Genomic DNA, 27327 nt, shown 5'->3' on the forward strand with positions numbered 1-27327 from the left:
TCGCTGTAATCGCTGCACCACCTAAAGAATAAAGCAAAGAGTAAACAGAGGCTGTCTCCTTATTCCGTTCACGCTTTTCTTTAGAGGCGGAAAGGCCATTGAACAAATCACGAAATAAGCAAGGCCGCCCGTCTAATCGAAGCAGGCAGCACTAAGACAGCCGTTGCCGGATTCGATAGAGCTTTTGTCGGCGCGAAGGGAAACGCACCGAGCAGACGGCCGCGAATTCCCTAGACGCCAAGGGCCCTGTGGGGGAGGCGTTGCAGACGGATAACTGGATTAGCCGCCATTAGTGTTAATGTTCCGTGGAGAGTGACCCCAATCTTCCGGGCTCCCGGTCTTTGGCGGCTTCCTCGTCTGGCCAGAAAGCACGAAGTCGAATCTACTTTTCTTTCTCACGCACACGCACACAAACACAAACACTTACTTAAGCACAGACACAAACAAACTCAAACATACGCGAAAAACCTTAAGAATAAGGGGAAACCGAAGCCTTTCCTTCTTCTTTGAACTTTTTTGGCTTCTTAGAGTCGGCTTTCGCTTTCCGTCTCGGAGTCAGTGATTATGTTGAGGTATTTTCAGTCGACTATGTTTTATATATTTATATTTCTTGTGTATTCTACTTCCTACAAAAGACGGATAGATACCGAAGGTAATTTATGGTGCTCTTCAAAGCAGCGCAACTTCTATAGTCTATACAATTGACTCATACGCTGCTGGATTGATGAATTCCGTTCTTTGATCATCCTGCTTGAAGGGACGCGATAGATTTCGATTCGTTTCGTGTCTGTCACTCACGCAACTGTGGGTAATCAAAAATCCCCCGTTAATTCCAGCAGCCGCGAATACGTACAAATGAACAGATAACGTGACTTGCAATAACAGTCGAAAGGAAGGGGTAGATCGACGCTTTATCACGATGTCATCACAGCATCCTCATCACCGCTCGCCAACTTGATCCTCTTGTCTTTTATCTTTCTTTTTAAAGCGAGAGCATTAAGGAGCTCGCGTCACACGAAAGCCGGCGTCGGTGGCGTGCGCTAAAATCCAGGATTGGTCGATAATGTCATGACGTCACAGCCAGATGCCCTTGTGCTGAACAACCCACAACGCTCACGTAAAACGTGACGTCATGCGTGGAATTAAAGTGATTAAAAGAACAAGATGTGTAATACGGCTTAAAATTCGCGCCATGTCTCAAATGATTTTACCTTAAGAAGCAATTCATTTGCCTTAAAATAAAAATTTAAAAATTTAATGCGGGTTTCGAAGCCACGACCGACTAGGTCATGGCTTAAGAACGAGCGGGAGTTTATAAGTTTTTATGTTTCGCTATCCTCCAAGTGCTATTCGTCCTCCAAGTGCTTTGGGCATATAATTCAAAGAATCTAAATAAAACGTTTCGATGGCACTTAACAGGTCGACCTCCATCAGTGTAAATCGAACATTGCGATACGATGGCCAGACATCGGAGATACAACGTGTTGATAGCTCGAGTGCTACAGCGTGCATTAAAACATACGCGCTCGAGTAGATAATGACCTGACGCCAGTGCTCACTTTTTATAGTACTCGTTGAAGTGCGAGACGGAACTTCTAAAGTCATAGCAGTTAAAAAAATGTTTTCTTTTTGTTTTGTTTTTAGTTTGGCGTTTCTTCAGGTTCGTTCTGAAAAGCCAATATATAATGAAAGTTCCTCTGCTTCTTGAGCAGGTGTTGCGGTGACGTCAGAATCTTGATCTCTGATTGCCTCCAATTGGGAGGATAGTGGGTAGACCTCAAGGCAGCTAGCACTGAGGTCTGCCCACTATCCCTCCGTGAAAGCCAATCAGACATCGGCGTTTTGACGAGGGTGCAATCCATGCGCAAGGATCAGACGAACTTGGGCTTCGCATTCTCTTTGACCGAAGTTACCCCGCTCATATATCACACGAAAGACACGATGTTCACTGCAGACATGTTGACAGAATTATCTGCGGAAACGCCCGAAGCATGTTCGAAGCTTGGTTGCTTCGTGCATTTACTTCGAACATCTCTGCGGGCGGTTTTTTACGTCCAATGTAACAGGACCGTTATACAAGGAAGAAACATGCGACAGAAACTGTCTGCAGACTGTCTTTTGTACGATGTGTTAGCAGTTAGACCGCGGCTTTAGCGAAAGGAAAGATGCGTCTCTGAGGTTCCCATGGACGAGGTTCCTTTTCATTCATCGGGTAATGGTTTTGTAAACATTTGTATACATCTGAAACTTCCCGTCTCGAACATCATCTCTCCCGGCTCTAAGTAGTTCACCCTCGTTTCATTGAACTGTTTCCAGGATCACGGAATGGGAGAAAACAAATCAGAGAAACAAGGCATCGTGCATTCAGTCTGGGCGACCGTACGGGCAAACATTTTTCCGGGTCCTAGCTGCACACAGTGCATGCTCAACGGAATCGAGGCACGGGTGAGGGGTTGCCACGCAGGGATTTCCTCGAAGGAGACATGTGCGATTTCCGGTGAGCGATCGCAGAATCCCGCGGAGCTCACTCCCTCCGTGCGTATTTGCCCGGCCATCGCGCCACACGAGGTGCGTGCTGCCGGTTGCGCTGGGGTCAAACGATTGTGTTCCCTCCCGCTGTCTGTCTATGTGAATGCGCGGGAAGAAAGTATTGGGAGAACATCCTTTCGAAGGCTGCGCGAAGAATGGCGGAGATCCATTACAATAGTAAATATAAGACGAATCGGAATATGCGACAATAAAATCGCGTTTTATCCGTCGCTAGCATCTGCACGTGTATTTTGCTTTTTGGTGAACTGGTGAACTGGGAACACAATGGATACTTTTGGACATTCCGTATATTCTCATATAAATGTGTGGTATCTGTGCCGAACTAATGGCGGCTTCCTTGAGGAAGATGGAGGAAGAAGTTGAATATACTACCAAGCGAACTACTTTGGAAACAACCACAACAACAATGTGGCAGGCATATTCGAGTCATCGGTACAACTCGACGCATGAATTTGATACAACAGCTGCGCAAGTGTTCATTTTGGAGCATGATCCAATCAACTTGTTGGCACAAGTGTGGCTCTAAAACCTTTTGGTGACTGAAATTTATTCCAGGAGTGTTTCGTTCGCCGCTTTGGCAGTGGTCAGTTCTTATGTTCGCACTGTCGAAACTGAGATATATGAAGAGAGAATTAAGAAGTGACTGGAGAACCAAATATCTGAGCGATGCCTGTTTATATACATTTTTATGACCGCCGTTGGTTTGTCGAAAGCGAAACTGCCTTATGAGTTTTCAGATGGCACTGAATATTGAAAAGAGTATGTTGGCCCTTTTCAAAGCTGCGCCTCCTCCAGTAGCTGCCGCGTCGATTATACGAGACGCCATATTTTGGGGACGCACTTTGAGCCCGCACGGGTACAAGTGCTGCGTCTGCGCTTGGGGCGCGCTCGGGTCTAAATCTACTCGACTCGAGTATTGCGTCAAAGCTCGGCGTAAACTCGGATTGAATCTCACCCTTCGCTCAGGAAGTGATGTCAAAAATGTGGTGGCCGCCCTTGTTGCTTCTTTGCATTTTTGAAATGGCGTATATTCGTGAACCTTAACTAACAAGTCAACAGGTGGAACGATATCACGCCCTGATGGCTGTGGAACCGATGCCGCGTCTGCTGTGGTACCGGCGACAGAGGTTCTCGTTCGGCGTTGACCAGGTCACCGTCAAAGCAATGCTGACCCGAAATTGGGATTTCGCAAAATAAGGCCGCAGAAGCGTTGAACGAATTCCAAATATCACTTATAGATCGATATCTCGAACGGATGGCCGTACTTTTGGAAAATGAGGGCGCTATCAAGTGAGAACTGTGACGCCGCAATTCCCCTGGAACAGTTGAGAACGAGGGGAATCGGCCTCGCTTCTCTCCTTCTCGCTTCTTTTCAGCTGCTCGAGGGGACGAAGCAAAGAGGAGAGGGAATGGGAATCGTGACGTGACATGTCTCGTCGGCCTCCTCGGCCGTGTTCCATCGCGTACTTCTTTTCCGAAAATACAGGTAACCGTTAGGGATATCGCTGTATGAGTGATGTTTTGTGGTTGTACAGCGTCCCGCTTATCGCTCAAGTCTTGTTTTGTAAGATCCAAATTTCGGTTCAGCATCCCTTTAAAGGGAAGTTGAAGCGGTTCTGCATTTGAGCAAAAACATTTAATCGTCTTCATTTGACCTCCAGGATCACGAATATCGAGATTATCTTTCGATTTGGTGCACGGAGGCTACAGAAAATCATTTTCAAAGTACCGCTGAAGCCCCTCCTTCCGGGAGCGTGACGTCATAAACGGAACTTTTAGAACGTCCGTTCTCGCGCAACTTTACCGTTTATCAAAGCAATGACGGGCATTCTCGCCATTTCCAAAAAGGTCAGAAAGAGACCTCACGAATGGTGTCAGTGCGTGGGAATATACCTGGCAAGCTTGCGATTGCACGCGTTGCCCATACGAGCGACACGCGCTTGGCGGCCGAGATATGTTTTTATGACGTAAAGACTGATCGGAGGTTTTTGTGTTTTCTCGCGTTTAGATACATTTTTGGGGAAAACGAACGGGATATTTAGATTCACGTAATGAAAGTACTTTAGAATTCACCTCTAACTCGTTTTCTTCGAAAACCTCTTCAGCTTCCCTAAAGACCGACGTACATTCCACCTTTCCACTTTTGCCGGCCTCCTCCTTTCCTATATCTTCTCCACTTTCTACCTTGCCCCAATTGGGCTCCCCGCACAGCTTAGGAGAGGGGAGCGCAGGAGGATTATCTGATTATCTTCCCTGCAGACAACCGAGGTTTTATGTATTTTATATTTTATATCGACGTAGAGCGCAGCAAACGCGGCGTAGCGCGGCATGCAGATACTGATTAATCGCAGATATCGGAATGCTGCTCGCCGCACATTGAAACGGGCGTGTTCTGCGCTCATCTGCTTTCGCTGCGCTCAACGTCGGAGAACGTTTAGGCGTCTACGCCTCGCATGTTCCCTCGAAGTGGGTCTGTCGCTTGGCCGAAGAGGCGAGGATGTTTGATGAGCTCGGAAAGGGTGAAGACGGGCGAGAGAACCGAGCAAAGAAAGGTTGAAATAAAGCAAATGCTAGCTGCGCTTTTCCACGCGATGAACAGGGAAAAACAGGAGTAGAAAAACGTCTGCTCTCTGCGCCGGTACTTTGCTCCAACGAAAAAAAGTTTTGAGTTCTTGTTTCATTTTGTCGCGTCTAATCTTGGGCCCAACCTCCGCATATGGTCGAACCCTCTGGAGTGTTTGCATCATAGGGTAATTTTTTTTCGCGAAAGGTATCTGTATATTAGCAGATTCTTTTAGAGCGCAGCTTTTAGGTGCCCGTTTCCGAGCTTCGCGGAGTCGCCGTTGGCGTCGGCGTAACGGCGCTATATTTTGCGGTAAAAGTGACGTCACGTGATCTCAACACCGATTCAATTCCCCGCTAAATTTAGCGGGGAATTGAACTGATGTGGAGATCACGTAACGTCAATTTTCCCGCTAAATCTAGGGGAGAAACAATTTGTTCATAGGTGACGTCATTTTCCCGGCTAAATTTAGCGGGGAACTTGAATTGGTGTTTGAGGTCATGTAGCGTCAATTTTCCAGCTAAAATTAGCTGGAGGAGGAGGAAGAGGAGAGAGGAGAAGAAATGGAGAAGGAGGAGGAGGGGAGGAGGAGGAGAGGGTACGGGGAGAAGGAGGGGCATACCCTTCCCTCCTCCTCCTCAAGAGCTGCGCTCTAATTTCGCATTACAGAGATCTGCAAACGTCTTCCATATTTTTAGTTACTTTTTCAAAAAGTATTAATTTATCGTCACATTTGCTTAAAAAATATGTATCGAGTTACAGTTAAATGTTACAAATAAAAGTAGCAAGGTATACAGTATCGCGATGTATCACGATACTACCCCACACTGCCCCTGAGCATCTAATTACCGCTCTTCAGCCAGTCAGGTGGCGGCATGGGTCGACAGGAATGTCGGAGAACCAATCACGAATCAGGTACACAATAAACCGCGCCCTGCTCTTTTTAAATTGAACCCTTCGCTCGCTGAAACTGCACAGCAAGCAAATCGCGATATCGATCACCCTTCTCATTACCCGTGCATATTAAAGCAGTGAAAACCATCGCTGTTCTGAGAGTATCGCGAGGCAGAATATGAACCAGATGACTTCTGCGAGTAATGCGCGAACAAACCTGGGTCTTACATATTATATGCCGACTCTTGCGTGGTCACTCTTCGTCGGAGAGCCCCGAATGTGGGCATGCGCAGAGACATCGCTTTTTGGTTTTTGGGTCAGGCGCAGTGCTCGATTCATAGCTGCCGTCGGCAAACGTACTCGTGTTTAAACGGTGAATTTCTCACGGAGCCATGGGTTTACTTAAAGGGGCAGAGCGCACACGGAGAAATTACAGGGTATTCGCGGGAATAAAAATTCGCGTTTTCTTCAACGCGAAAATAATCTACACATGGCCGAAAGCTTGTGGTTCTGAAACATGCTTCTCCTTCGAGAAGTAAAAGCCTGCTTCGTTCCTCATCTCAGGGTCTACAAGATGTTGATTCATCACCAGCTCACCTGCACTCTATCACTGCTTATATGTTGCATGTTGTTTTCCTCTTGAGGCTGATTTTCCATTTAGGAGAGATTCCGAAGTCTCTTTCTATTTTGAGACTTGGACACCGAAATGGAAGCATATTTCAGAGCTGCTGAAATAAGTGTTGCTACGTAAATATTTCGCGATGTTAGAAGAAAAAGGTAATTTAATACCGAACGTATCCACAGCGCGGTCCATTTAAGTCATCAAATCGCAATTTATGACTAAAATATGTCTCCTACGATTCAACATGCCTCACGAAAACTCTAGAATGTATCTAATGAACACTCGACCCTAGCTCCTGCGAAAGTTTGGTACATTGTGGCGTGCACCTAGAGGCCTTGGATAGGCGTCACCATTTTCTATGCAAGTGATCGGTAGGCGAAATGCAAAAATAAATGATTGACGACACCAATTCCAGAGCGCGATTGTTTTCCCCCCTGCAGCCTATAGGAAAACGAATCGTGGAGCATCGATTCCGTTGCCGTAAGAGACCGATTTATCCGAAGCCATCTTTATTTCCCGTGTATTTTTCTTTTTTCTTTTTTGTTTCTCTGTATGTGCGCGGGAAACGAAGAAGTGAGGTTGCAACATTTCGACAAAAACCCCGAGACTGGGTCTCGGGGTTTTCGTCGCCAGCTCGTTTGCGCCCTTACCTTTTGTTCAGGTTACAGCACTCTTCGATCTTGAAAGTGCGTAGAGATCGCATGCAGAAGAAAACGAGTTTCTTTTTTGGAGGAAGGCAAAGTCTGGGGGAGATGGCCGAATTTCGGATAGCGCTGAAAGGAAAAAAACAAAAACAAAAACAAAAAACACGCTACATTTTTTGTACTGCCGTGGCAGTTGCTGCGCGAGAGAAAAACAAGGAGAGGCGATTACGTGGAAAAAAGGGAACCATTTTGCCTTTTATGTTATGCTAGAGCTGAGTTTGGTCACGGCATCGCCGCCGCCTTCCCCCAGTTTTCTTCTTGCTCCATCCCATCATTTTCTTCCGTTTTGAAGTTATTTTTTAACCGGAGCAAGACAATCCGTGACGGTCGATTTTTTTTTCGGTTCTCCTATTTTGACAGAGGTCAATCATAGCGCGTACCGCTATTCAAAATAAGAGAAATCATTTTTTTTTTTGTGGTCTGATTTGAAGTTGGGGAGGCTGAAGACGACATCCGCCAGGATCGATCGGGGTTTTGTAAGTCTCGCGCCGCTACACAATTGGGTAACCTTGTTTCCAGGAATTTTGACCGGGCGCAAATTTCCCGAGTACCTGAAGGAATAAAACATGAGAGCACTTTTTGTTTTCTTCTCCCTTTCTTTATTGGGAATGTTACCGATGTCGCCGGAAAGAAATGTCAGGTACAAAAAGCACTGTTGCCTGAGAGAATACCTGTCCACCAAACAGTTCTGCTCTATTCTGCTATGATAGTCCACCAAACAAATCTACTATATTCACCCATTTCGTAATGGCAATGGTGAAATACTATAATCTGCAGATGACCTTTAATGTGCGCAGAATAGCTGGACGAGGCAGAGGAACACCCTAAGAAAACTCCACGAAAATGAGCATGACGGCTGGATTACAAAATTACGACCAATAAATATTAGGCATCTTTTTATCTCATACACATAATGCGAATGTAGTTCGTTATATAATAGAGCGCACCAAATTTATTTGAGTTTATGATCTATAAAGCCTGCGCAAAGCAAAATCTAATGTGTACTGTAGTAGATATACTAGGATATATCCAAGGCTTCCTTCATTCATGCCGTTCATGTTCAATGTTTTGTGCTCGCTCCTAAAACTTATCCTGTAAGAATAAAAATATAAATGATTAAATTAGCCAAATTTATTTGGAGTTGAAGAGTAAACTCCTAGGGTATACTTCAAATGTCGGATGATGGTGCGCGCTAAGGTATTTTGCAAAAAAAAACCTTAGCGCCTAAAGTATCGCACCTCAGGGCATAAAAGGGCGGTGAAAAGTAATTCATCCAATCCCGAAATAAATAAAAAATAAAAAAAAATAATATTGACGAATGTAACAACTGTGAACCAGAGTGTGAAAGCACTGATGTCTTATATGCATAGAGAGAAAACAGTTGGAGTGTGCTAAGGAAAATGACGCGTATTATAATCTCTGGAAATTGTGTCAGTGAACCTTTCTTGTCACCTTACGGGAGCGAAATGTTTTCTGAGTTTGTGCCTATCTGCTAATGCTAACTTGCCGAATACAATGTTTGACCTTGCCACATGTTGCATGGTACATTTCTTTGGTTTGGGTTTATTCCTGTGTGTCATTTCTTCGAGCTCTTTCTTTTGTGTTTTGGCTTTCTTGTGCGGTCTTTTCGTGACGGTTGGAGGTTACGGTACACAGTGTGGTTTGGGAGAGCAGGTGTTTTGAATCTATCAAGGAGGTGTGGACGTATATACAAAGCCATCTTTGTTGAATATACTTCAAAGCTGCGTTTGAGACTTCGTTGATCTGCCGGCATTTAGTATTTCTCCGTCTTGGGTTTACACGGAGGTATTCCGCATCTTTAAGGTAACACACAGGGATGCATATACACACACACGCGCGCGCATGAGCATCCACACACACACAAACACACTCACACGCGCGCGTGCATTGCATTGCATTACAAGATAAACAAGCGATGTGGCTTCGCACTAAGCTTGCATTGTTTTATAGCTTCTGGCACCATGCGTAGAGCACTCTAGGCCTCTTCATCGATTGTTATGTCCTTGAAGAGGATGATAAGACACATTTTTTTTTTTTTTTTACGCACACGGATACAGTTTAGAACACGTACATGAATAGCAATTACGCCCGAGCTAAGAATATGAGTAACAAATTAGGTTTTCCGCGAAGAATAAAACGAAAGAAGTGTTTTTTTTTTTTATTACTGTCAGGCGTTCTTGCAGCAATGCCATAAAAATGGGCAATAGTTATTCAGCCGGTGGTCTCAGCACTGTGTTCGGACGCCTCGCCGAGAAGCGGACCCGGGCGGCGAATGCCTTGTTTGCCACCTCAGCCAACACAAACTTGAAGACAAGGTCTGCACATGACGTCATCGTTAGTGGATCGCCAGCGGCAAACACGCCGAAGCCCGACGAGAGCAAAGCGGCTGACGCGTCCGTCTTGGCGTCGCTGCCTGCTAATTAACGTCGCATTCGTTGTCCGACGCTGCAAGACGTCCTGACGGCGATGTTGACTCTACCTAGGCGGCGCTGCGTGTACATCCACTAGAGTTGACGTCTTGGGGCGGAGAGGGGGGAAGGGGTGGGGTTTCGCACTTTAACTTTTATGTGGTTACCTCACTCGCGTGCCAGCTGACGGCGCGCGCAGTTTAACAGTTTAGCGAGCAAGTTCAAAGAGGAGGGGCTCACCCAACATACATAAGCACCCCAGAGGAAGAACATCTGGGGCCTGCATCTAGGAACACAGTGAGACCTAGGGAGGGCTGCTTGCGTCCCGACTTCACCCGTCAACGAGGGAAGGGATCGGCTTCCCTCCTCGCCGGTGACCTCAAGGGGAGAAGCTGACCTCCTCGAGAAATCCTTAAGCCGCTGTTACGCTGCCTATCCATCATATAATAGGCTCCTCTATAGACCTTTCCAGCGGCAGTCTCGGACGAAGCAGCTTACAGCGCGCGTCCCTGGTTTTGAGAGCGTACGTCAGTGTTGCCCGACTGCGCTGGTCTGTGGGCTTTCTACTCAGTGGGCTTTGGCAGCCTACGTAGGCGCACTTCCGGACGCTGGTGGAGGCTAAATTGCCGCGTTTTATTTTTTATTTTGTGTTCTATGGCGAATAGAATTTCTCGGGGCTTTTAAGAATGAATTGTACTATTTTATTTATTTTTTTTTTGGGGGGGGGGGGGGGAACAAAAGAAAGAAATGAAATCTTTTTTGGTGAAATCGTGCGCGACAGAAAAAAATGCAATTGGAATATTTGTTTCATTTTATGTTGAGCTTTGTTACGGCACCGTACACTCAGCCGTGTCAATCTACAAAAGTCTTAGCCGTCGAAAATATTGGATCACACAGTATATCCGAACTGCGTGAGTATTCCCCGCTCACAACGTGAAATTCGACGAGTCTCATCAATTGAACAACATATATTGTACGTACCCCACGGTGCCGCATTATCCGAACAGGATTTGAGAAAGGTCTCAAATAACACAGCATGTCCAATCTACAATGTCGACGATCATCACTTCATCACAATCGGACGGAATCGGCCGTGTTTTGTGGAACATGGAAGAGAACCGCTTTTTTGCACATCTTCAAAGCAAATAAGCGAACGTGTCTATTCCGTCCCCACATTCCGGAACCGACCCTATCAGCTATTTGTCGCGAAGACCCGGAACATAGCCGGGAAGGCTTTTTTGAGATTATCTAAACGGAAATAATCCTCCAAGAACGTCGAACTGCCTGCGTCGCGGGCTGCTTGACGTTCGCTCTCTTCGTTCGTTTCCTGCGAAGGCCGTTCAGGTAACGAGCCCTGGTATTCCCTGGTTCTTACAGTAGAAGATAACACACAAATAGTAAGCATCCTAAACGGGAAAATAAAGTAAAAAACTTCCAAGAAAAGCCGGCGGACTCCGAATGCACAGTGCAGCTAAGGAGTCACGCTGGCCGGGTTTCCACAGCTCAGGCGGGTGGCGGAAATTTCTGGCTGATAGGGGTCGCTCCATTCACAAAATGGCGGCGGCTAGAGCGCTCTTTTTGCAAAGGTCTATACTCAAAAAGCATGGCAGTTCGACGACGGAGCCATAGAGTGCCCGGTCGCAGATTTGGAGCGCGAGGATCTTATAGCAGAGGCCATTTCTCGGGGAACATGGACGTCAGCGCACAGCTTTTGCAGCGGCGAGGATCCGAAACGTGTTTTTCGAACCCGACGAGAAAAGGAGTGGTAGCACGAGGAACGCGATGAGCACGAGCGGACATTCTATGTCTCGGAAGAAGTGTGTTTCGGCGTCTCGCCGCAGCGGGGCGCCCGTCACGTGGCTCTCCTCTCATCCGTTGTCTGCCGTTCTACCTTTTCCATTTCGGCGGCCGCATCTCGTGGCGATCTGCCAGGCTTCGCCAGTATGGAGGAGGCTATGATCAAACAAAAGACACGGCCTTCGCTGCAGACGGGATAATCTGCGGTTTCGCCTCAAACCTGTTCCAAGCATGTTTGCTCCATGCATTCTTCGAAGATGTATGCGGACTGCGCTTGTATGACCAACGGGACCGTCATAGTAAAAGCCTCAGACAACTTCTGCAGACTGCCTTTTTCATACGACGTGTTAGCTGGCTGCTTCTTTTCTGTATGTAATTTCAACTCAACCATGTACCTTGGAGCACCATTTGGTACCTTTGTACCAAACTAGATTTTGTACACTGTATAAAGTGTTTTCGTGTCTTCAACGAAGATAGGCACCGGGACTTGTCATCTGTGTCTACTTTGATTGGAACTCCCGGGAAGTATCTCACTTTCAGTTTGAACGATTAGCTCTGAGAGGAAACCCTTCGCATTATTAAAGCATCTAACAATTTAGTTTTCGTTCACTCGCGTTCGTTTTTGCAGAAAAGTAAATTTATATTCGTGTTTTTAATGAGTACGGTCGGATCGAGTTATGCAAAAATAGTCTAAAACCAAGGAGACGTCTTAAAAGAAAGAAATACACCGACTTAACGCAATATAAAAAAAGAAAAATCAAACGCTTTGTTTTTTATGCGCGAGTCATCATCACTCGTTCAAGCGTTCGCCATTTCGAATCGACGAAGTGTTCAATAACGTTCTTTCAAAAACATGGTGACGCTACCTGCGGCCGTAATAGAGCACAAAGCTGTGGAATTAAACTTCGTAAGAATTCCGGCGGTTGTTACTGTTACAATCTCTATCTGGCTGCTAGCGCTACCAGATTTCATAGCGGTAGTTGTCGGTTACCTCGATTGCCATCACGAGACATTAAAACACTTCTTCTTCAGTTCCTGAAGCGAAAGGAACGACGGCGTCATGTTTCTGCTTAGCCGGCCACGTCCTGCCGGCCGTGCGGTCTATCCCCGCTTGTAACAATTGGCGACGAGGGAAAAAGACTTCGTTCAAGTTCTTCGAACGTCGCAAGTTCGCGACGTGCAAGTTCGCGAGCACCAGGCATTCTTCAAGCTTCTCAGCTCGCCATGCCCACGTTCGGCAGAATTGAACCTTTTGAGGGAGAAGGTGGGGAGTGGCCGTCATACGTCGAACGTCTTGAAGCTTTTTTTTCTGCGAACGACGTTGACGATACCAAGAAGAAGGACATTTTCTTCAGCTGTTGCGGCGCGAAGACCTACTCCCTACTGCGAGACCTGGTGAAGCCCGCCAAACCACAAGATAAGACTTTAGACGAGGTTCTTGACGTTCTCGGGAGTCACTACTGCCCCAAGCCTTCTGCTATCGTTCAACGGTTTCGTTTCAATTCGCGTGTTCGCGCGGAAGGGGAGACCGTAAGCAAGTTTGTTGCAGCATTGAAGAGCCTGTTGGAGCACTGCAATTTTGGAACAGAACTAGGGAACATGCTGAGAGACCGCATAGTCTGCGGAATAAACAGCGTTACAATCCAGAGCAGACTTCTGGAGCAGCCGGACCTCACGTTCGAGGATGCCGTGCAGACCGCCTTGGCCATGGAAGCAGCGAAGAAGGACGCCGGAGAGATTTGCCAGGCAAGCTCGAGCACCAATGCGTTCACGACTCACCGCGTCACGACACCGGCGGGAGACGTCACCTGCTACCGCTGCGGAGATGGACACCTTGCGTCCAGCTGCAAGCATGTGAATACTACGTGCAACTACCGCCGGAAGCGGGGACACCTGTCGAAGGTGTGTAATTCAAAACAGAAGGACGCTCCGTCGTCCAAGAACAAACCTGCGAAGCATCGTTCTTCAGGGCCAGGACGCAAGTCCCGTCTTCCTCATACACTTCCAATGAATGTCCTGGATGACAACACTGAAGATAGCGGAGTGACATCGTCCGAGGTTTTTGACATGTGGCAGGTTGACCGCTCTGTGCCGTCACCGCCTTTCACCGTCACTGTCAACGTCTGCGGCAAGCCACTGTGCATGGAGATGGATACGGGAGCGACTGTCTCCGTCATGTCAAAAAAACGGTTTCAGGAGTTACTTCCAGCCGTACCTGTCAAGCCATCTATGGTGCTGTTGCAAAGTTATTCCGGGGAACTGACTCCGGTCCAAGGAAAAATTGATGCAAGAGTACAGTTCCAAGACAAGGAGGCGGTTTTACCTCTCTTCCTTACTGGAGATGGTTCCCCTACACTGCTTGGACGTAATTGGATTCGAGAACTGGGAATCAATTTCTCGGAGGTGGAGGCAACCGTTCAATCACTCTCTGATGTGAAAACTCTGGTTCACGAGTTTTCGGAAGTCTTCGAGGAAAGCCTTGGTACCTTCAAGGGCAGGGAAGCCACTATTAATGTTCCACAAGATGCTCCTACGAAGTTCTTCAAGCCACGTCCGCTACCTTTTGCCTTGAAGGATGGGGTTACACAAGAGCTCCAGCGCCTACAAAGAGAGGGTGTCATTGTACCAGTAAAGACTTCAAGCTGGGCTGCGCCCATTGTTCCTATGGCCAAGAAGGATGGCCGTGTGAGGATTTGCGGTGACTTCAAAGTTACCGTAAATCCAGTGGCAACATTGGAGAAGTACCCCATTCCAAGGATCGAAGACCTGTGGGCCACGCTTTCCGGGGGCGAGAAGTTCACAAAGTTAGATTTGAGAGATGCCTACCAGCAAGTAGTTCTCGAGCAAGACTCCAGGAAGTATGTGACCATTTCGACACACATGAGTTTGTTTCAGTACACCCGTCTTCCATTCGGGGTTTCGTCGGCTCCAGCTATCTTCCAGCGGGAGATGGAGAACTTGTTCCGAGGACTGCCACACGTTGCTGTGTACTTTGATGACATTCTTGTCACTGGCACGTCCGACTCAGATCACCTTCACAATCTTCGTTCTGTTCTCGTTCGCCTTCGGGACGTTGGACTCAGGCTGAGATCCGACAAGTGCCTCTTCTTCTTGCCTCAGGTAGAATACCTTGGGCATATCATCAGCAAGGAAGGACTGTCGCCAGGTCTCGGCAAGGTGGCAGCTGTCCTACATGCCCCGGCACCACGAAATGTCAAGGAACTTCAAAGTTTTTTAGGTTTAATCAACTTCTTCCGACGATTCCTTCCTAACCTGTCTGGACGTCTTCGTCCACTGCACTTGCTTCTCACTGACGGGAAGAAGTGGGAGTGGGGAAAAGACTAAGAGGAAGCTTTCACGTCAAGCAAGCACCTCTTGACCTCAGCTCCGGTTCTCGCTCATTTCAACCCAGAGAAGCCTGTGTGTCTCAGTTCCGATGCCTCACCGTACGGGATTGGCGCCGTCTTGGCACACCGGGAAGCCGATGGTCAAGAACGACCGATCGCCTTCGCATCCAGAAGCTTGTCCCGAGCCGAACAAAACTACAGCCAGCTCGACAAAGAGGCATTAGCTTTGGTGTACGGTGTTGAGCAGTTCCACCAGTACCTGTGGGGAAACCCGTTCCAAGCCTTCACAGACCACAAGCCTCTACTTGGATTGCTGAGTCCTGACAAGCCGATTCCAGTCCACGCTTCGCCTCGACTCATTAGGTGGGCTCTCAAGCTTTCTGCTTACAAGTACCAGCTTCTCTACAAACCGGGGAAAAACTTGGGACACGCGGACGCACCCAGTAGACTGCCAGTGCCGACAAACAGTGTTTCAGAACCTGTGCCGGCTGAAATCTTTATGCTCGAAGAGGCTTACCCAAGTCTTCTGTCACCTGCTGTAGTGGCTCAAGCAACGAAGAATGACCCGTTTCTGGGTAACGTGATGCTTGCTGTCCTGAGAGGAGAGGGCATTACATTGGGACCAGAAGGGAACCCATTCAGCGCAAGGAGTACTGAGCTAAGCCTTCATGACGGATGTTTGCTCTGGGGAGCACGAGTGGTAGTCCCACAAGTGTTGCAAGATCGAGTCCTGAAGCTTCTTCATGCATGCCATCCCGGCATTGAGAAAAGCAAAATGGTCGCCAGAAGCCACGTCTGGTGGCCGGGTATCGACAATGATATTGCCAAAAACGTGAAGAGCTGCACAGTTTGCCAAGCTCATCAACGGGCTCCACAGCCGGTTCAACAGACACCCTGGCCTTTTCCACAAAAGCCCTGGTCAAGGCTTCACATTGACTTTAGAGGCCCATTCATGGGGCCAACCTTCCTAGTCATTGTGGATGCATTCTCAAAGTGGGTAGAAGTTTTCCCCGTGCCATCCACCTCGGCAGAAGCTACTATCACAGCTTTGCGAGTAGCATTTGCCCAGCATGGACTGCCAGATCTGATAGTATCAGATAATGGTCCTGCCTTCGCAAGTGAACAATACTTGGAATTCTTGACACGCAACGGTATACGCCGCATGCTAGTACCACCCTATCATCCAGCTTCAAATGGTGCAGCGGAGCGTGTTGTTCAAACTATCAAGAACAAACTTAAGAAGAGTGCATCTGGGTGTTTCCAGACTCAGATATCTAGACTTCTGTTCCACTACAGGACCACTCCGCATGAGGTCACCGGCAGAGCGCCGTGCGAGCTACTGACCGGGAGACGTTTTAAAACACCGTTAGATGTCCTCCGCCCAAGCCTCCAGTCGTCAGTACTACTCAAATAGCTAAAGCAGAAGCTGTACACGGATAAAGGGTGCCGGCAAGGTCCGTCATGTGGCACTGAAGAGGAAGTCTTCGCAAGGAATTTCCGTCAAGGTGCGACATGGCTGCCTGCTCGTGTGATAGGCGCCACCAGTAACTCATCAGCACAAGTCCGCCTCAACGACAGTACAGTGTGGCATCGTCATGGTGACCACCTGCGGCCCAGACAGACGGAGACAACTGCAGCAGTCACCGAGCCACTTCAGCCCGAGACTGCCGCAGATCAGCAAGAATTACAAACAGAAGACACCATCCAAACTGCTGATCCAGTTACGGTTCCACATGATTCCGTTGCTATGGTACCAGTTGGCACAGCTGCCGATGTTGACAAACCCATGGACAACAGCAGCACTGTCCTCGCCACAACCAGCAGCGCACCGCATCTGCGACGTAGCGCAAGGGCTAGAAGACCCGTGCAGAGCTACTCTCCTTAGTTCTTTTTACGCTTGCAATGTTCTAAGGGGGGAGAGTTGTTACAATCTCTATCTGGCTGCTAGCGCTACCAGATTTCATATCGGTAGTTGTCGGTTACTTCGATTGCCATCACGAGACATTAAAACACTTCTTCTTCAGTTCCTGAAGCGAAAGGAACGACGGCGTCATGTTTCTGCTTAGCCGGCCACGTCCTGCCGGCCGTGCGGTCTATCCCCGCTTGTAACAGTTACGAGTGTCAAAATTCAGTTAAAGGACACTGGAGGCCTTAAAACTATCTCAAAGCAATACTACCTAGAAGGCAACGAACGTCATTACTCGTGGATCCATGCAACACCCTCTAGATTTCGTCAGCATCGCTGCCTGCGCGTCTTGCAGCGTCTCGCAACAAGTGCGACGCTAGCAAACGCCGACGTTGAGCATCCATTAACGATGACGTCATTCGCGGGCCTTGTCTTCTAGGTGGTATTCGTAAACGTTTCCGTTTTTTTTCTTTATTTGTTTCGCGGGTTTGCCGCGTAGGGGGCAGAGATAAAGGCGTGATGCATGACAAAGCCTCTGCCCCCTAAAGTCCAGCAGCTCAAAGTAGTTACATAATAACAGATTCTGCAAAACATCATACAGGTAAAAGAAAACAAGAGAAACAAGTCAAAGAAACAAGAAAAATAGACACTATATTCATTTGCTAAAAAAAACTCTATAAACGAGTGTTGGTCGTAAGAAACCAAAAACAGTAACAACAAACAGTAACAACAAAAAACTAGAATACAATCTTGTGCTCCTCCGACATATCAGCATCACAAGCAAGTTCTCATGAAGGAATACAATGAAAACAAATCTTTGAAATTAGCTATATCTAGTGATTGCATTCTTGGTGAAATACACTATCCAAATGAGAATGCGATTTCACTGCCAACCAGAAAACTTCTACAATCCCTTTTAAAACCAGGTAACGTGTTGTTAAAGTTAATGTTGAAGTCCGTTCTATTTAGAGTTTTAGTTGTTTGAAAAATGAAAGTTTGTTGACCATAGTTGGTTCTTATGGCCGGCATCCTTCGCTTCGGATTTCTAATCGGATATGCACTAAGGCTGTTCACTGGTGTGGTGTAAAGTCGATTTTTATGTATCCACAGTAAAAGTTTGAAGTAATATATTTGATCTGCCTTAAGAATATTATATTTGATGAAGAGTGGTTGTGTTCTTAAATTTCTGGCATCCCCTTTATAATTTTCACACATTCGTAAGATTTTTTTTTTTGCAAAAGGATAATTTTATTATAATTCGCCGCCGTCGTCGTTCCCCAGACCAGAATACCATAACAAATTTTGGAGTAGAATAAGGAATAATACAATATGTGTTTTAACCAGGTCGGTATCAAATTTTGTATTCTATAAATGCATCCTGTTACCCGGGATAAATCAGCCTTTAGTTTGTTTACATGGCAATTCCATGATAGATCCTCAGCAAACCAGACGCCCAAAAATTTTTGTTCTGCTACCTGCTCCAATGTTGTGCCTTCGTATATTACTTTAATGGAACTATAGTCTTGCTTATTTGCTGGTTTAAAAATGATATACTTAGTCTTTTTTGTATTTAATTGTAGACGATTTGTTTGCAACCATATTGATAATTTTGAAAGATATTCATTAGCCAACTTCTCGACGCACTTTTTCGTCGCACCAGCAAAGAATATATTTGTGTCGTCGGCATACATTATTAGTTCAAGGGAACCTGGTATTGTCGTAATGTCATTAATGTACACGAGAAATAACAGAGGGCCTAAAATAGAGCCTTGAGGAACACCATGTCGTATTTTCAATTTATTAGATGAATGGTCATTTATAGATACATATTGATAACGATCTGAAAGATACATTTTTATTAGTCTTAGTGCAACTCCTCGTACACCGTAGATTTCAAGTTTTTTCAATAGAATATTGTGGTGCACAGTATCAAACGCTTTTTGTAAGTCCAAAAAAACTCCAAGAGTCAATAATTTGTTTTCAATATTTTCAACAATTTTATCCTTTATATCAATTAGTGCTTGTTCCGCAGACCTATTTTTCTGAAAACCGTATTGAGCCTGCGTTATTGTTTGGTGCTTCTGAAAAAAACTCATTAGCCTGTCATTGATAATGCGCTCAAAAATTTTTGAAAATACTGGAAGAACCGAGATCGGCCTATAATTATTAATATTTGCCTTCTCCTCCTCCCTTATACACAGGAATTACCTTGGCTATTTTTAATTCTTCGGGAAAATCACCAGACTCTAGCATCATATTTATTATATGGGACAAAATGGGACTTATAATGCCCGCGGTCTGTTTTATAGGTAAAGATTTTATTCCATCATCTCCAGCGGCCACATCATTTTTTAAGTTTCCAATTATTCTTTGCACTTCATTTGACGTAGTTGGAATTAGCATGATAGACTGCATCTGATTCATCGTGGACACACTGTTATCTGCGCTGACACTATTCCCCATGCACGTGCCTACGTCAATAAAATGCCGATTCATTTCGTCTGCCAGTTCTTTTCCAGATACATTTCTATTGTCTATTAATATTTCCTTCAAGCTATATCGTGTTGACCTTTTATTGGTTAAATCATTTACGGTGTCCCATACTTTTCGACTATCATTGTGATGATGCAGAAACTTATCTTGATAATAATCGCACTTCGCGCTCTTCAGATCGGTGTTCAGTTTGTTTCGAAACCGTTTGAATTCAGTTAAAAGAGAGAGATCCCGACTTATGATGAAAGCATGATACTTGCGGTTTTTTTCTTTTATTCTTTCATACAGGTCGCCAGATACCCACGGTTTTCTTATTTTCTTCCTTCTTTTTATCTCCCTCAGGGGAAATGCAGCATCATAATTCTGTCTAAATTTAGACTCAAAAATTTTATAGGCACGGTCCGTTTCACGTTCTTCGTAGACGTCATCCCAACTTTCTTGTTCTATAAGGCAGCGAAAAGTTTGTAGTGAGCCGTCATTTATTGGGCGGTGCCAAAACGTTTGTTTTTCTTTGTTGTGCTCCCCAGTTAAATAAGACCCAAAGCAGAAGATGGGAAAATGGTCACTAAGGTCGTATAATATAGCGCCAGCTGTAATATGATTACTATCTAGGTTTGTAATGCAGACGTCAAGAGATGTAGCAGTGTCTGTAGTCACCCTGGTTGGCAGTGTTATCACATTGTCACAGGCGTACTGATGGATGATGTCGCGTAATTCTATCGCATGACGGTCACCTGAAAGCGTGTCTATGTTCACATCTCCGAGAATAATGAATGACAGAGATAACGACCCGAGGATGCATAGTGCGTTTTCAAGAAATTGCATGAATTCAAACATATTGCCGGAGGGTGGTCTGTACAAGGCAGCAACTACAGTATTAGATGTTCTAATGAATAAGCTTTCGACATTTTCATCCATTCTTGTTAGGTCATTCATAACTTGAGACTGTAGGTTATTTTTTATATAAATAGCTATGCCGCCGCCCCTTTTTTCATCTCTGCTCAGATGTTCGCATTTATAGCCCTGCAGGTACGGTGGTGTGTCTTCTTTAGATAACCAGGTTTCAGTGAGTACTATGGCTTCAAATTTCGCACTCAATGAGTGTAAAAATATTTCGAGGTCATCTACCTTATTTTTTATGCTTCTTGTATTTAAGTGTATAGATTTAAACTGTCCTTCATCTTTTCCATATTTTTTATTAAATGCCTGACAATCGTAATAGTTACAATCAGGTTTAGTGTCCTCCATTATAATGGCTTTGCGTGTATCCCGTGGGTGTAGTCATCTTATTTAGTTTGTTATTTTTTTAACGTCACCCAGGTTAGCAATCCTTAGAACATTTGCTTGCTCATCCTTTCTCGCGAAGACTTTCCCGCCCGAGGACCACACAAACTTCCAGCCAACCGTTTTTTTCTTGGCTACAGCGGCACCCAAAAGTTTTTTGTTTGAACTCGTCAGATGTTCGTTGACGTAAACAGGACTACTGTTCCCACCATAGTCAAGATTTTCAGTTGTCATTCTCTGCTTTTTGGCTTTTCGAAGAATTTTATCTCGCTTCGTGCGTTGCACGAAGCGAACAATTATGTTCTTTTCAGAGGGCTTGAAGGTCGGGACACGGTGACATATGTCAATATCCGAGTCAAGGATCGGCTCGTTCAGGAGACTCCCAATTCTTTTGACAACGTCACATGCATCACCTTCCTCTGGCACTCCTTTTATTTCAAGGTTATTACATCTTTGATATTGCTCAAGTTCTTCAATTTTTTCGTTTAGCTTTTGATTCTCGATTGTTAGTTCTTCGTTTTTTTCCGTCAGTTTCTGAACATCTTTTCGGAGCCATTTCATTTCATTTCTGATTTCGTTGACTCCGTCACAAGTGTCGTTACAAAACTTCACACTGTCTTTTAGAGTTCTGAGTTCAGCTCTCAGTTCGCGTCTTAGATCTTCAATGGCTTTCGCAATGTCTTTCGTTTCCTTACTCATTATAGATCAGGAATTAAGAAAGCAACACCCCACGGAACTTCGTCACTCCCACAAAGACAGTTTCAATATACTAAGAGTTGTTGCTGTGTTCGGCAGCAGTGCACAGACGCTTTACTGAGTTTATACAAGAAATACGTGGTGCTCACCTGCAGAAATGCAGATGATTAGGTGTTGCTTCGGTGCGCACTGCTGCCGAACTGAGGTCTGGGATGTTGGGCAGGCTTCTTTTGTAGACGTTGGCCGTCAGTGGCGCGCTGATCTTGTCCCGTCCAGGCACGTGGTGTTGTCGGCGTTGAACGATGACGGGCGATGTTTGGCGAAAGGAATCCTCGCGTGCCAAGGATGCTGCAGAAATGCAGATGATTAGGTGTTGCTTCGGTGCGCACTGCTGCCGAACTGACCCCGCACTTCCATTGCGTTTGCTGTAAGAGAGATTCACTAGTGCACACCAACGTGGCGGAAGCACGCCTCACAATAGGCGGCGCCAGCAGCGTTGACATTTTACGAACCCGACCGTCGCATGTATCGCATGACCTTCAGTCGCGTTGAAGCGAGCTGATACTTGATGCTCTTTATGAATTCACTCTGCTCTTTTCGCGCTAATACATGAGTTGTGCAAACACTTCAACGACGGGAGAGTTCACGCAACAGAAGATGCAACAGCTGCTGAACTTAAAACGGTTAATGAAAGACTCACGCTGTAAAACAAAAACGGTGATGGTGTTCTCAAGGTTGTTCTCATATTTCAAGAAAGTCACGCGATCCGGTTGTTTGTCTTGGACAAAAAGAATAAAAAAAAAAAGCTTCATGAAACCGCGTTTTTTTAGCTCGTTTATTATTTTATTTTCAGGCTTATATAAACTTTATAGAAGCTTGCTACTCCTATCTTGCGTTCTAAAAAAAAAGAAAAAAAAGACAAAGCTCCTTAGCCAAGGCCGGGACGAGCGGCATTTTTTATGAGTCTGCACTCTAAAAAAAGCCCGTGCGTCTTCTTTCCCGCAGAATACGTGACCAGCCAATCACTGCTGTTTGCGGAATCGGCTCAGCGAACGACAATGCCGGAACATATGTTTAGACCAAAAAGCGAAGTCTGCGATGTAGCATCAAGCAATGCAAGCGTGGCGTTTTGCATTGCTTAATGCTACATCGCAGACTTCGCTTTTCAGTCTTAACATTTGTTTCGGCATTGTCATTCGCTGAATCAAATCCGCAAACAGCAGTGATTGGCTGTTCGCGTGTTCTGCGGGAAAGAAGACGCACAGGCTTTTTTAGAGTGTGAAGCCTCCTTCAAAAGATGATATTAAAGGACGTGCATTTTTCAACTATATCATGATTGATTAAAACCGATGGACATATCACATTTTCGCGTATGTCATATGTCCATTGCCATTCATCCAAACCTTTCTGGCAGCCAGGCCGCCAGAAAGGTATGGGACGCTGCCAGGCCTTACTTATTCTTCTCGCTAAGTCTAGACAAGTCCTTACGACCGCTCGGGGTCAGAGATTCAAAGGGGGGCAATGACGAAGATGAATGTGTGCAATGCAAGTGAACTCTGTCTTTATTTTCATGCAGTGCTGAGATACACTACTTCGTCAGCGAGGCAATCGAAATCAGAATCACACCATGATCCTCTCCATGGCCAAAGAAGTCCCATAATGGACCGCACTCAGTGTTGCATGCCGGGATTTTTGAAATTCGTTCATTATTGTGTAGCGCGAGCTTTCACTCCACGTGCTCCACGCCGGTGTGGGAAAGCCCACTCGGCCACCGGGCAGATCTGTCTGTTCCACGGAATAGTACAAATCTTTGATATCTAAAGTTAAAACACTGCAAGGCTTCCCATGAGAAGGCGTTAACAACTGACTCAACCGCTCAGAGTTGGGTGACTCCGGTGAAAAGGCGGGCCAATATAAATTATTGATATCGATTTACGGAGATTAAATTCGCAACTTGCTAACACGGAGGTTCGGGCGAGTTGGTTGCTTATGATGCACAAGGGGAACAGCGCACCCGCAAAACAGTAACTCAAGTCCACGCACACAAAAGAAGGCAGACACTTAAACGCTGACTAATAGCCCTGTGATATTGATAATACAAAAAGAAGGCGAAGAAAAGGGTGTAAATATACCAGAGAGTTGTTAGCTAGCGCTGCGTAAAGGCCCGTTCACACGATGCATTTTTCTCGCGCATCTAGTGTCGCGAAACGTAGTTTCGCGAAATGGTTGCGCCGTCTGAACGAGTCCGAAAAGGACGCGCGCATCTAAAAAAAGTTGCGCGCACACCTCGCTTCTGGAGCGAGCTTTTGCTGAAACTTTGCCGAGTCCTGTCAATCACTCTGAGGGTGCCGCCAATGGCCGCTCAGAAGCGCTGTCACGTGGCCTTTGAGGGGGGAGCGAGCTGTTTGAGAAGACCACTTCACTGCCGGTGTTGTAGCCGAGCCAAATCCGAAAAAAAAAAACGACACCACGAACGACGGATACTGCCGGCGCTTCCGCAAGCCACCACTGAAGGAAAAGTGAGTAGCATATCGGAAAAAAATCCAGCGATGGACGAAGACGTAATTTGTGATTATGATAATTGGCGTCTATTTTTAGTCATAATTAAGAAATAAAACCTTGAGACCAGGAAACAAAAAGGGACGTACACAGTACCGTCTCAAAACCAGCACAGCGTACAGCAGCTCTCATTTACTTCCACAACAGTCTTCTTCTTTGTCAACCTCCATCCAAATTATACATATTCAACAGTAAATAAAGTAATTCGCAGTAAATGACAATTCAACGACTAGTAAATGACAATTTAAGAGTAAATGAAGTAAATGGAAGTAAATGACAGCTGTATGTTGTGCTGGTTTTAAGACGGTGGTGTGTATGTCCCTTTTTGTTTCCTTGTCTTAAGATTTTATTTCTTAATTATGATTGTTCACCAGCTCGCCTGCGTTTTGACTCTTAGAATGTGGCGGGAGATGGAGAACACGACGCTGAATGGCTAAGGGTGATGATGATGATGTTGGCTTTCAACTGAAGCGCCACTTTATGGTCAACACCCAAACTATTTTCGCGAGTCTAAACGTCATCGTTGTTGCACGAGAAGCGGTACGTGTGAACGAGCACATTTCGCGAAACTGGAGTGTCGCGAAACTGTTGCGCGCCTAAAAGATGCATCGTGTGAACATACCTTAAGTGTCTCTGTCTTCTTTTGTGTGTGTGGACTTGAGTGACTGTTTGCCGGGTGCGCTGTTCCCCCCGTATGTAAATTCGCTACTTTCACGATCTGTTAGCGCCGAGATGTTTTGGTTGCGCCCTCGTATGGTTACCTTTCGTGACGTCATTACCTTGCGAACAACAAGTTCGATGGTGTTTGTAATGAGCAAGGTGGAAGCTCGAAATCATAGTGCTCTGAAACCAACATTGCCAACACCGTCAAAATTGAAGTTCTTACATTTCACTTCTTTCTGTCGATGCGAAGTCTTTCGCTCAACACAAACTTGCTCAACGCGAGCTTACGATAATCTACGACAGCGCTTCTGCAACGTTTATTAAATAGCATCAAGATTGTAGTTCTCAAAAAGTACGCGGGGGCTCGTTCTGAGCCTTCGCTGAGCCTGGGTTCATCCTGGCGAATTTTCTTTTTAGGCGGCTACTTTATGATTGTGTATGATGTTTGACATCTACGAAGAAAAGCAGTAAATCAGCCGTAGCATTTACTTGACTTATCAGAAATGCTGCTGCGACTGGGCCAGAAGTACGTTTTACACTCAAGGCCGGTTCTCACCTGCAGCGAAGCGCTGATGTAGCGCTCCTCACGTGCCGTCAGCTACTTATCCTCTGCCATGAGCAACAGTTTTGACGGTGCGATACAAAGCTGGTGAACGCACCCGTCAGCACGCGCTTAGCGCGAGGTCATCGCTATGCTTGTAGCGCTCCGCTGCATGTGTGAACAGGCCTTTACTGTACCGTGGTACGAACCTTGCATCACACGATGGCCATGCAGCCGATCACCAGGGTTGCCATCATTCTCGTGCCGGTAATTTCGGTGTCTCCGACCCTCGAAAAAAAACCTTCAGAAAAAATATCAACAAAGATATACCAAGCATTGAAAAAAATAAATAATAATAATCTCCTAATTCAGGCACACTTCCTTTACTAAAAACAATCATAAGCCTAAAATTGAGGAAATGCACCGGAGTTACTCTTTGATTCACTGCGCCATAATAATTGGGCTTCCGGCAGATTAAGCTTAGCCAATGAGTAAGGCGAACAGCATCACGGCTCATTCTTATTGGCCATGCCCCCTCAATATCAAAAACACGTCCACCTTTTTTTTCTGTTTTACGGGAGGTGGTTGCATTTTTTATTTGGAACTTTTCGTTCATCGTTCCGATACCTCCTGTGACGACGCCCGATAACGGTACGACGCATGCGCACAGGCGTCGGCAGACTATCGAGAATCGTTATCAAAGTAATCACAACGATGTACCATAACTCCCTATTGGCTGAACTGGTCTAAAGGGAGACGAACGCTCAGTGTTTCAAGTACATCTCGCGACGCAGCTTTTGGGCTTTCCAAGTCTTTCTCCTCCGTCGTTCATTAATGCGCCATCGGATGGCCGATTCCTCACGGTTACATCCCAGAGACAACTTTCAGCTTCACTCGCTTTCTCTCTCCTTCTTTCTCACTTTCTCTTTCTCGGCTACCGTTCCTGAAACCCTCGAGGGCGCCCTTTGCAACACACGCGCTGCTCTGGGGACGAGACCATCCGAAAGTCCCGAATTGGCGAGAGGGCACAAACTGAAATACCACCGCTCAGGTGGACATCCGAGAGAGGCCGCAATACCGGGCGCGTCCGGTACAGAGGCATGTTGCAAGAGCCGTAGGAAAAGAAAACAGCAAGTACCGGGACAGTATTTGTGATCCAATGTCCGGCGGCGTGGCACTGCCCAGCGCACTGCCGAAGGAAGCCGCGGGGGAGGGGGAAGGGGGGCGGCTGCAGCGAGACAGCGCGGTGGCGGCAGCGTCCCCGAGCGCGGTGTGCCCTCCAGGGCCGGTTTGCTCATCTTGCGGCTGCGGACGCGGCCACAGTTTATCATATACAGTTTGCCCACTGTAGAATAAGCCTGTGGTAATCGCTAACCACGTGATCGAGGGCCTTGTGTGAATAAAAGTACATTGCAGAACTAAACTCGTTACATATTACTCACACAATATAAATTATATTGATAACCAAATAATTCAAAAAGAGCGAAAGTTCCTCAAACAATTATTCAAACTCGTAAAAGCGCCCTCTCACCACGGATGGGGTAACTAACCACATTTTATGCTTCGTTTTTATTGTTTTGGTTTTCAAGATGGCGGCCCCCATGGCATTTTGTGTACCCGGTTCTCGCGTCCGCTTGCGTTGCGCTTTCGCTTTATTGTGACGTGCGCACCACCGGACGACAATCACTGGTAATTTATTCACATAAGAGTTATTTCAGCCAGGCAAATGTTTATTTTCGCTCTACATAGTACAATTTATAAGAAAATGTTACAAACAGCACATGCAATGATGCGGTTGCTGACGGGTACACGGTAGTACAAACAGCACATGCAATGATGCGGTTGCTGACGGGTATTATCGAACATACACGGTAGTACAAACAGTTTGAATGTTAGCCTTCAAGCTATGTGCATAAACAATGATAAACCTAAGATCAACAAACATAGTCTAAACAGGTAGAGGTAAAGTCGCGGTAAAGGTATTTCAAAACAGCTATTCATAAATCATGCAAAAAAAAAAAAAACTGCACAGACGCGACAGTTTTACATAACGAGTGCGATTACAAACCTGTTGCTTTAACAGTAACTGCAGGCTAATGTGGTAAATAAAGCTGTGATTGGAGGTGCATTTGACCTGCCCGTCCTTTCCCCCCCAAGATGAATGTTCAACACACCTGGGGGGTATGTTCGACGACAAATGTTTTGTTTCTCCTAAAAAGAAATGGAAGTGAAGATATTGCGTCTGATTGGTTAGAGGCTCAAATGATGAAAGTTCCCGC

At 46.0% G+C, this 27327-nt stretch overlaps 1 protein-coding gene across 1 annotated transcript in view; it reads left to right on the forward strand.

Annotated features, from left to right (window-relative positions):
- The window catches only part of LOC121835619 (connectin-like), a 340517-nt gene that overhangs the window by 193864 nt on the left and 119326 nt on the right, over positions 1-27327 (forward strand). The gene's annotated exons all lie outside the window — the stretch shown is intronic.

This window comes from Ixodes scapularis, unplaced genomic scaffold (genome assembly GCF_016920785.2).
Source record: "Ixodes scapularis isolate PalLabHiFi unplaced genomic scaffold, ASM1692078v2 PGA_scaffold15__6_contigs__length_5221840, whole genome shotgun sequence".
NCBI classification, from domain to species: domain Eukaryota; kingdom Metazoa; phylum Arthropoda; class Arachnida; order Ixodida; family Ixodidae; genus Ixodes; species Ixodes scapularis.